Source organism: Syngnathus leptorhynchus, chromosome 22 (genome assembly GCF_054491065.1).
Source record: "Syngnathus leptorhynchus isolate UIUO chromosome 22, UIUO_Slep, whole genome shotgun sequence".
In the NCBI taxonomy this organism is placed as follows: Eukaryota; Metazoa; Chordata; class Actinopteri; order Syngnathiformes; family Syngnathidae; genus Syngnathus; species Syngnathus leptorhynchus.
This window is the reverse complement of record NC_141216.1, coordinates 2152587-2163596: the sequence shown is the minus strand read 5'-3', so window position 1 is coordinate 2163596 and position 11010 is coordinate 2152587. Positions and strand designations below refer to the sequence as shown.

General features: G+C 48.7%; 1 protein-coding gene across 11 annotated transcripts in view; it reads left to right on the top strand.

The window, feature by feature from the left end:
- ctbp2l (C-terminal binding protein 2, like) overlaps positions 1-11010 on the top strand; it is a 29083-nt gene that overhangs the window by 1171 nt on the left and 16902 nt on the right. For 3 of the 11 annotated variants that reach the window (XM_085903272.1, XM_085903274.1, XM_085903273.1), the window contains exons 2-3: positions 92-117; positions 428-537. The exons of 3 other annotated variants lie outside the window; for them this stretch is intronic. The gene's annotated coding sequence lies outside the window, so the exon portion shown is untranslated. 5 more of the 11 variants (XM_085903276.1, XM_085903277.1, XM_085903279.1 and 2 more) reach the window with 4 other exon arrangements.

Here is an 11010-nt window from a genome sequence, read left to right as displayed (position 1 = left end):
AATGGCGCCCAAGTACTTAAACACACTACAGTTAGCCGCTAAATTGTCGCATCTGTCGTGTGGAAATGACCCTGACCTTGTGTTTTGTCAGATGCCCTCGCCATGAACCCTCCCCTGGTGAGTGAGGCCCTCCAGGTCTTTGACACTTTCTTTGTTATGGATTGTTCATGCTGTCTTTATGCAACAAGCTAGTGTCTGTGCTAAGAGTTTGCTGTTGCAGTTTGTTGTGGTTTAGCACAAGCTTCAAAATAGTAATATTTCCTTCCTGAAATGAGTCAGCATTATTTGTTGACCAACCTTCACACTTGGTAGAACTATAGACTAAATCCCCAGTAACTCATCCCCCTCCAGTAGAACATAACTAAAGCTGTTAGCTGAAAAAAGTACCCACCCAGAGATTCCGCCCAAACACCCTCCTCATTTTCAGGAGACATGTTAGCAGAGGAGTACCTCGCATTGGCCTACTGGCTGATAGCGGGCCTGCTTGACAGTGATCTGCTGCATGATGGAAGATTCCAGTAGAGGTTCCACAGGCAGGTAAGGTTTCTTGGGGTGCTGTCAATGAAGAAAAAAATGTGGTAAACCTCTTAAGATGATACAGAGAATGGTCTTACCAATGGTAGGAAGTTAACAGCTGACGCTCACTGTTTAAGATAAGACCTTTTGGGGGGGGGGGGTCTGCACTAAATGTGGGCTCAGTTGAGTTTCCCACTGTCCAGATACACAGGGGTCCTCCATCAGCTCTGTTGTTGCCAAGGAAGTAGTTAAAATGGTGGACAGTTCCATGAACTCCATCAAAGTGGGCTGTTAATCCTACAAAGTTATTCGACAGAAGTTAAACGAGCGGCCCGCTTCCTGTTTTTTCCCCCTCTTCTCCCTTAGCGGTAAAAAAATGTCTGCTGTCGAGCTTCTAGAACAGACTCCCCCTGGAGAGGAATGCGCCCTCCGCCATCCTCCACCGTGTGTTGCCCAGCAGCGACCTATCACTCATGGCAATTGAACGGCTCTCTGAGAGGGACCCCTGTTGGCGCCGTGCAATATTTATTACCATCCGTCAAACCCTTGGCTGAAACGCCCCCCCCCCCCTCGCCACCCTCCTTGTGCTCTCTCCCTCCATGGGTGAATAACGGCGGCTTCTTTAAGTTCCGCGTTAAAAAGTTCCCTCGCTGGCCACCATTAGCTGGGATTTACGGCAACGGCTCTCCCTTAGAAGTGTCTGCAAGCGAGCCAACGTGTGTCAGCGCCGTCGCGTACCTTCCGGGCTGAGGCGTCAAATATATTACAAATGACATGTTTAGCTCGTGCTTTTTTTGACAGGTTTGCAAGAGCACAATTTAATCAGACTGTACGATATTTATTACCCGGTGCCGTCTGCAACTGGCAACTTTTCAATGTTGATGTCAAATAAGGCTAATTAAAAGTCATTAGAATGGTTAGGCGATGATAAAGCGTTTGTTTTTATTTTGGACGCCACGGGGAATAACTTAAAAAAAAAAGTGCTCAAGTGGAACGGAGGCATCGAACTTTCTTCTTGTCATCTGCGCGGCCCACTTTCCTGACAGTTGATACAATTGTGTTTTGTGTAGGTGAGAGGATAATTGGAGCTATGGATGTCCTTATCACAGTGACAGTGAGAGCTGAGCTCCTCAAAGGGAGAAGATCCAGCGATAAGTCTTACACCAGCCTGTCGATGCTGTCTATTTTTTTTTCCGCCGCAAGTCATTGCCGCAGAACTTCATGTGGTCGGCGAGCAAACTCGGGCTACCTCCATCTTTACTAGGTCACGTCCTTTCGTTAAGAACGGAGCCCCCCCCCCCCCCCCCACCGCGTCGTCAGGCGGACTAAATTCAAACCGATTATATTCTTACAACTTCATACTCTTTTCATTTAATGCGTATTAATTGATGTGCTCTGGCGTAATCCACCAAGGATTTCTCAAAGGCGAGCACAAAAGGCCTTTATTATTTTACGGAGGAAGTGGCCTTTTGGGACACCTCATTGTGCGTTGCGCCGCAAAACAGACCTAAGTGAAATGAAATTACAAGGTATCACGAGCGCAGCCAAGGATCATATTGAATAATTACCTCGCCGGAGCCATTGTCGTCACGCGAAGGCGCTTTTTTTCGAGGAGCTTGGGGGAGGTTATGGCTTCCCCTGACAAAGAAGATAAATGCGGTTTCAAGGTTAGACTGTGCAATGGCCAAATGTTTTGAGAGGATGGCTTAATTTCACGTCCCCGGAATGTGATTTGCGATATCCACCCCTGTGTTGCCCTTGGTTTTTATTCTGGAGATAAGAACTCAACAGGCTTCTTTTTCAAGTGTTTACAGAACCGCTAAGTGGATTTATTGGATGCTGGGGCATGCTTATTATTTGGCCATCATTCGCTTGGCCTTGTTTTTGTTTTTTCTTTGAGTAGCAATTCAGTAGTGATTCTCATTTGAGAAAATTAGCCTGTTTCTTATGCACATAAGCAAAACATGAGCCCAATACAGAGGAGGAAAATTGCTGAGCACGGTTAATTACAGCGCAGGCAGCAAAGTGGGGGTGAAGGGCCGCCATGGTAACGGCGGCGTGGCTGCGCTATTTTATCTCCTGCTATGTGCCGCTCAGCACTTTGTATATGCAGATCAGTCCTGGTAATGATCATGTCTGAAAGCCAAGACCAGAGGAAGCAATGGGGTTGCTAGCCTAGTTTCCAACAAGTCATATATATGTTTGGCTATACATTTCATTTGGTCAGAAAACATTTGACTCCTTCTAGGGGTGCAGTTCACAGCGGTAAGAGTCACTGAGCTAAATCCTTCATTCCCTGAAGAATATCAACAAGGGATAGTCACGACGAGGCCGAGAACGTAACCCGGCATCACACCGAGAGTGCCATTGTTTGCTTGAGCGCACCGCTACTCAGGAGTCAAAGAGGAGCTCTCCATTTTCCCCCCGTCGAGCCGAACGAAGGTCTCGCTGCTTATGTAATGTCTCCAAACATTTGCGCTGCAGCACGAGGGGGAAGTCAGGCATGTCAAAGCTGCGCAAAACTCTCATCGAGGTGGGACAGATGGCGAGCCTCATTTGCAGCCTCGTAAACTGCCCGTGACGGCGGAGACAAAGTGGGGCAGCGCTTAACGGAGGTTTCGCAGACGCCGGACTACAGTCGCTCGCGTCGGGCAGGCCGTAAAGCATCGCCCGTCGGCTAAAGTGTTATGACTGCTAATTGCGGCATTTGCTGATTTATGGAAGCGTTGATTCCGATTATAAGAGCCGGAACGCAGCGACGCACAGGTGGAGCGCCGCCATTATTACCCAAAGCCGTCAGAAACCCCGCGTTTGGAACATCCATCTCAAAGTTAAGGAAGGTGACCGCGAGTTGTTTTTGTAATAAACTCGTTAATCAGCGCTCCGTCGGGCACGTCGGCTTTGTCCGCCGCTAGCAACTTTTGGGGCAGAGTCCATTAGCGAGTAAACACACGGCGAAATGAAGATGCCCGGCCCCTGCAATCCCCACGACGGTAGATCAAATGGCAGGCCCGGTGATGATGAGCGATGTTTATGGCCGCCGCTCTATTAAGGCCAAGCTCTTCCCTGCTGGCACGTAATGAACATCCACCTTTGCGAAATGGCCGCCGCTTCGCCGGTCATTTTCATCAAAATGTGGCGTAATTGCCCTCGAATGAGTTTTCAGGATAACTTGGCAAGGTGACTGCCTTATGGCAACATTAAGTGTGTTGATTCGAACGGAAGCGCCGCCACCCACCACCACCATCTCTCTTTTTGTATGCTAATGAAAGCCTGTTACGTCCTTGGGTGGGTGACAATTGCGGCCTGGACTCTTTCTGTTTGTACACGGAAACGCCTCCTCCAGATGTCCGTCCGCTGCGGGAGGTGGAAAAAAAAATCCCGCCTTTCTTTCTTGCTTGTTGATTCTGTCAGGAAGAGGGTTAAATATCGACGACAAATCTCAGAGAGAGACGGGTAATGTTTTGGGATAGCGCAGACAATGTACCATCTGCACACGGCGGGGTGTATTGAGCGACACCGGACTACCGCTGTGAGCAACGATTGCATTGTTATTAAATGGCTGTTGCATCCCTGGCAGCCATATTAAAGCCTCTGATCCTTTGCCCGGTGCAAGAAAAAGAAGAGAGAAAGGAGCCCCCCGCCCCCCCTCTGCTCCGCCGCCATCCCTCCACCCCCACCCTTGTCTGGAAAAAAGTCTGGCCTGCTGGACATGGTGACATAATGTGCAGCTGCAACAGCACAGATTAGACGATGGCCGCGCAAACAGCAGGAGCAGGCAGCAAGACAGGAGCTCCCTCCATCTTGAAGGCCGTTTTGGATCCAGCCCGCACATTGGAGATGATGTCATTGGAAAAATGTGTCCTTCCAACAGGGCATCCCATTCCTGTCAAGAGAAGGCAAGGCAGATTTTAGTCGTCCTTGAGTTAGTCGCTTAGTTAAGGCCCGAGGGCCAGGTCCAGCCCGCCACATCAACACAACACCTCCCCAAAATAAGGCTCAGTCGCTAATTTAATCTGCCAATTCATTATGCTGTCATTGATTAAAAATGCAGACAGCAGCTAACCACATCAAAGTCTGCAAACACAACCAGCCTTTCATACTTGACAAAAGCAAACAACTCGGGTTACATCAGTTTTCCGAGCTCGCATGGTTTCCCGTCAACCGATGGAATATATACATGGCGTAAGATGGAGCTGAGCCATACTTAGAATATTTGGAGTCAGGCGACTGTCAGATCAGCAGCTCAGTCTGTCGTTTCCAGGAAGTGAATGGCGGACGCTCATAAATATTCACGGGGCGCTCAGACTCCCGTGTTTTGTCGACTAAAGTTTCCAAGGTCCCGTTTTTTGTTTTTTTTTTAGATTCCGAAAGCCGTTATCCCAGTTTGATGGGACCTGACATTTGGCAAGGTTCTGTGCAGAGGATTTGTTTGTGACAGCTTGAAATTATGGCGACACACAAGGAGCGGCGAGGAAAGATGAGGCGTGTGTGTTGTTGAGAAACGAGAGAAAATAACTGCCGCTTATTTAAATGTCACTTCAACAAGGTGAACGCATAAGCTCCCCCAAGCATCACGTCGGAAATTCCCCACAATGGTTTCTTGCCATTCTTCGTTCCGGGCGTATTGTGTTTGGGTTCCGGCAGCCGCCGTTAAACCTTATGAAGCTCTGCCAGCATCTCAACTGTAGCCAGAAACCATTTTGTTGTTTTGTGTGTAGGTTGCCACTGAGACGCCAAGCACTTAGGTCCCATTTTAGGGTGCGACATATACATTCTCAAGATCTCCCACTCTTAAGCTACTCAGAAAGACATCGCCTTAAGTGCAATCCGGGGGAGGAAGGCAGCTGAGGAAAATATCAGAGTACGGTTCCCGCCGTTTAGTTTGCCCGCCCGGTGATATTTCTTGACAGCGTTTAAGACAGTAAATTATTTTCTGAATCCCTTCAGATCAAAATCAGAACCTATTCCCATCTACAGATAAATATAAATCTCATATAGTTTCTATTCAGTTCCAGCAAGTCATAACCAATTTGCTCAAAATTTCCGCAATCACATCCCTTGATCCGTGACGTGTAAATCCGACGCTAAACTACAACCGCCGTGTCTTTTAACGTGCGCATTTGTGACGATCAGACTCGTATATTGCCGCTGCGGCTCCCCCCCTGATTAATGGAGCAATTACATCATCCATAACAGTGAATGATGATTGCTCTAATGATGAGCTCATGTTGGCTAATGACTCGCGGAGTTTGCTTGCGTAAAGCGCGCAAAGGGAGGCGAGGAGACGGCCGCCTCGTGTTTACAAAGTGTTGCCTTCATGTCCTAGTTACGCAAGATTGAGTGAGTTCTTTGGGAGATTTTCCCTCGTACTAGGGCGTTAGCCATACCATTTGCAGTCATGAATGTCAATGGTAATTTGAATTCTAATCTCAGGACTTGATCTGTCAAATTGACTGCAAGATCCAGTAGAGCAAGACCAAGGGCCACTCACATTGCCTGTTGAGAAATGCAATGAGTCTGCTCCACTTGGGCCCGAGCCTGGTTGCTGTTAACGGTGGCACCGGCTCGATGGACCTGCATCTGGCAGAAGCTCATGTGGGTCCTTGAAATCCAGAACCCATGTGATGGATATTACCATTAGGTGGTATTTTCAGGGGCTAGCTAGTATGACATACCTTTTTGTTTGTATCACGCAGACCTTTGCAAACCTTAGGAACAATCGTCAAGATGAGACTTTTCTACGTATCCTACAAAATTTTAATGAACAAAGTCAATTGTTCAAGCAGAGCGGATTGTGCAGATTGGCTTTCGGACTGATATTGAAGATAATTGGGGTCTCGAGAAAACAATATTTGCGGTGCAAAATTTTGTTTGTCCTTTGTTTACGTCGATTCATTAAGCCTCGGCGTTTTGGATTTGAGGTCTGCGGAGAGCGTGCGAGAGAGAACTCGGCTCAAACGAAGCATGCCAAATTAGGCGGGAGAAATTCCAAAAGCTTCTGAGCCTCATTAAGACCCTGTGCCATGTTTTGTAAGGGTGTGTCTGGAAAAGACAAGTAGTTTTGGCTCGCTTGGAGATTTTCTGTTTACCGAGCACAAAAGCCGTGCTAGACAAAGTGACAATCCATCCGACCGTCTCGTGGGAAGAGAGCCGACGCTCCTGACACAACACTGAGGAAAACTGAAAGCTATCAGGTGACTTGAGGAAAGTACCTAAGATTCTCCTGAGTTTCCGCGATGCTTGTTTGGTCGCTGGAAGTTTCAGCCTCGCAGTTGTCTGGCACCGGCGGCGTTGAAAGGTACAAAGCAGCGACGAGTGGGTGGCGGGTAGGCGGACAAATGGATTTGGTGTCGTCCATCTCGCAAAGATGCCTCCGCTGTGTTTGCTTCAGTCACTCTGTCATTTACTTGGTTGATAACACGCCGGCTTGATGACTCTTTAATTACCTCTGCAGCAGGGGAAACGCATTTAAAATTTTTCTTTGTGCTTTCGCAGGCAGGTTTCAGCACTTATTAAGGAAATTCTGCATTAACCCAAGTCAGCAGTTTTGTCAAACGACCCTACCTCTCCTCCACAATCTCATCACATTTAAGAGAGAGGGGATGCTGGAGGAAAAAAAAAAAAAAAAAAAATTAATTGAAGGCATGCGATAGTTAAGACAGAAGCCCAGGCCAGGGTGCGGAATAAATCAGGCGTCCTCCTGGCAGCTTTATGGCTCTGGAGAGAGAGCGAGGGGAGAAGTGGTTAACTTTAATGGCGGAAGATAGAAATGTTGGGTTACTCCCCCCACCCCCTCGACCCTCCCCCCAATTAGATCAGGCCCTTCCGACCAGGCTTGATATACGGAGTTAATTCAGCTACGTAGCTTTGCGCTATCATTCAAGCGCGCTTAATGTGCGTCCCGTCGCCTCGCGCTTCCACTTTCTATCAGCTGTTAAACAATGGCCAAACAAGCCCTCCCGTTATTGCGGTCACCCTCACCCTGTCGGGGTGGCGCTCACCAGGGAGGGGGCAATCCCTAAGGGTCCACCCCAAATTGACTTCAGCCTTCTGCTTTCATAACAGGGGGGGGGGGGGGGGGGGGTGCACAGCAGACGCTCAAGTGGTTCTTGCAAAGGAAATTGGGAACCCGCTCCTCATAGCACTTGATTTAATCTGGCCCCTCTGTGTGTGGCAAGTGCAGGGGCTGTTCAGTCTGGGACCAGATGGATGGGGGGGTGGGCAGGGGGGGAGGGACAGGGTCGGACCTCAGAAGACAGTTTTGGAATCCCAGAGAGTTCACAAACCCGACTGCCAGAATCTGTTTCAGATCATTTGAACTAATCTTTTAAGACGGGCGCCATATTGCGGCCTGTGACGCCAACGAACTAACTTGTGTTGTAAAAAACTGTAGTCCTGTTTGAACACGAGGTTGGGTCGGATTTTTTCTGTACAGCACACTGAGCGAGCCAGGTAGAGGTGAGTGGGAGTCCAACTCCAAGAAGGAGGAGAGGAGGTCTCGGTCATGTTTGTTGGCAAAGCTGTAGGTGTGTGCCGCTACTTGGCGTCGGGAAACATTTTGTATCGGAGAGAACGGAGGCCAACGAAGGACGCTTGCAGAGGAATGAATAACATAGAAAACAATGTCACAAGGATATAATATTAATACTAGAATGCAACATTGGTGAGGAACCATTCACAAGTGGTTAGCCGCCAAAACTGCGCCGTGACCTCAACCCTGAGGCGCTCATTGTTTCTTTTCAACTTGCGTCATTCATCCATCCATCCCATCAACTGCTATGTGTGTCTGCGTGGGAGCGTTAGGGCCCGAGGAGAAGGAAGCCTCGTCGGGCTATTTTAGTATATCCACCGCATGTCTATGTGACCCCCTTCGTGCAAAATGAATCGGATCCGTTTCAATGCCCCACGTGGATAAGCACAGCAAGTTGTTGTTCAAATGCACTTGGAAAATTGCAGAGTTGCTCAATCAATTGGCTAATGAGCTGACCGATTATGTCAATTGCACTACTTATCAATGTTACTCTAATTAATCACAGTAATTAATTGTTGACCCTACTTTCATTTCAAGCTTTATTTTCCTTTTGTGAGCCTAGCATTAAAAATCAAGCAAAGGGCTCAAAACGAGCCACTTGTGCAATTAGTGATTTAATTTCCGCACCGATACCCGCGGAAATGCCGTCTCATCGTAAACATAATGGTGTTCGGGGTGTTTTGGAGGGGGGTGGGGGTTTTACATTTTTAAGAAATTGATAAATAAGATCACTCAGGAAACAGAACGCGCTACCTCTTTGGACGCGGAGGATGCGGCCGCATTGGACTCCATCCAAGGTTGGAGGCATCTTTATCTCAGTGACTGCCTCCACGCCGGCGCTGCGCAGTAACTCAAGCAGTGCGGTTTGAGAAACGCACAGCTTTGATCTGCGTGTCACAGTGATGAATAGCTGTTTCCATTCTTTTGTTACCCATCAGCACTTTTTTTTACTCTGCAGTTAATCCGCCGGGCCAAGTGCACTCTGACGGTCATTTTTCACTTGTAACTAACACCTGCATCCAAGCCTGAAGCGGTGCCTGTAAAAGAAAACGAAAGGGGAGTCAGATACGATGTCCTTAGATGGGAGAGACCATAATCGCTGGGGGGGGGGGGGGGTCAAGTGTTAAAAGGATTGTCATGTCTGTCCGGATAAGATGGCTCATTGGCATGATTTACGGCAGGCTTTCTGCTCGAATGGCCATGGGGAAATGGACTACTACAGCCGTCACGCTAACGCCGGCATTGTCACCGAAGCTTTTCCGACTTGATGCCGTCTCGGAATCCTGACTCGCAGTTTCATCTGCACACGACGGTGACACGGCCAATAGGGAGAAAAAAAAATGCTGTGTCAAGCCCATCCTGACAGTCATCGTTTAGCGTGGAAGCACTTCGGATCTGCGGCGGAAGGGCTGGCCATCCTCTGGAGACCTGTTCTACATACGGCGAACAAGGAGCACGCTGTTGAGACTCCACACCATTTATCTCCCAGCTGCAAGGTTGGGCCAAGATTAATTGAGTGAGAAGTGCCAGTCTGTGTGTGTTAGTGCTGGTGACTTGAAGCGTGGTGTATTAGTCGAGCCTGAGATGATAAGGGGAGAACAGGGAAGAGGAGGGGGCAGGGTCAACCTTGTCTTATGAGCCCGTCGTGATCAGCAGGGGTTGCGCCCCGGGGCTTGGTGGCAGCTACTTAACTAGCTTGCGCTGAGGCAGGATAGTCACCTGTCGCCCTTTGTATCAAGCTTTTTCAGAATCTCGTCATTGACTTGACTTACGGCAGAACACTAGTGCTGGGATAGAAATCTGGTCTCGGGTTTAGGGGTGCAGACAATCGTATCTTGAGGGGGCCATAACCGAGGACCCCCTCGTAGAAAACTAAACCTGGAATTAACCTTTTGAGCATTCCTGTCGGCGCGAGTCCTCATCCGTGTTTTGCAACTCGGTTCAGCGCTTGTACTCTGGACTCTATCAGCTCATTGTTTGAACTGGCACGCTCCCAATGCAAAGCCCGTGTACAGCAGCACAGGCTGTCTCAACCATCCCGCGGGAAGTTTGTGGGCACATTCCAGAGAGCACGGGGGGTGGAAGCACCTCAATTTCAGGAGTGGGAATCTCTGAATCACCTTTTCCTGGAAGGACGCAAAGGGAGCTGAGCTGGGACCGAGCGGGCGGCTGAGCCCGGCTGGCCTTTTGCTGTTGGCATTGGGTAACGCCACACCTTCCCCGTGCTAAACAGGTTGGCACGCTGCAGGCGGTTTTTCCTGTTCTGTTTTTTTTTTTTGCTCTGGCTTCTGCTACACACAGATAACCTCGCCTGCTGGAACTTTGCAAGCGTATTGATTGGCTAGTGCTCGGGGAAGGTATCTTTCTTAAACTCAAGCATCATTCCCGATGCCGCAAGTGGGAAGCATTTTTCTTGGCATGGTTTTCCAGCAAATTTTACTTTGTGTCAAGTTGTCACCTGCCCACGCATATTGCGGAACTCGTTCGGAAATCTCACATTATGGTGCCCGGTTGTTTTGAATATAAATAGACGACTATGGATTTTCCGGACTCATCCATCACTCTGGCATCGAAGGAAGTATATCTCAGCCTCGTGACACTTGACTGACACTCGTGGAGATGTATTGCTCTTCGTGCATCAGCGCTAGTGTCTCCTCATCACCTTCCGTCCTGAGATTTATCGTAAACCTTCCAACTACCCCTGGTGTCTTAATGTCAGCTAATTAATTGTAGCCAATTAACTCTGGATGCATTTGAGGGTAAAATTGATGAGTCCTCCGAATGACTTCCTTTGGCATCGTGCCTCCCTCGCAGCATCCGAGCGTCGGGCTCACACAGCAAGTAGGTGGTCGTGACCTTTTGAATAATTCAGTCTCATCCAGAGATGCCCGCTGAGCGGAGTTTCACTCGGACGCTTTGTCTTCGTAAGAGCAATTGATCAGATTGCTAAATTGCTGAGG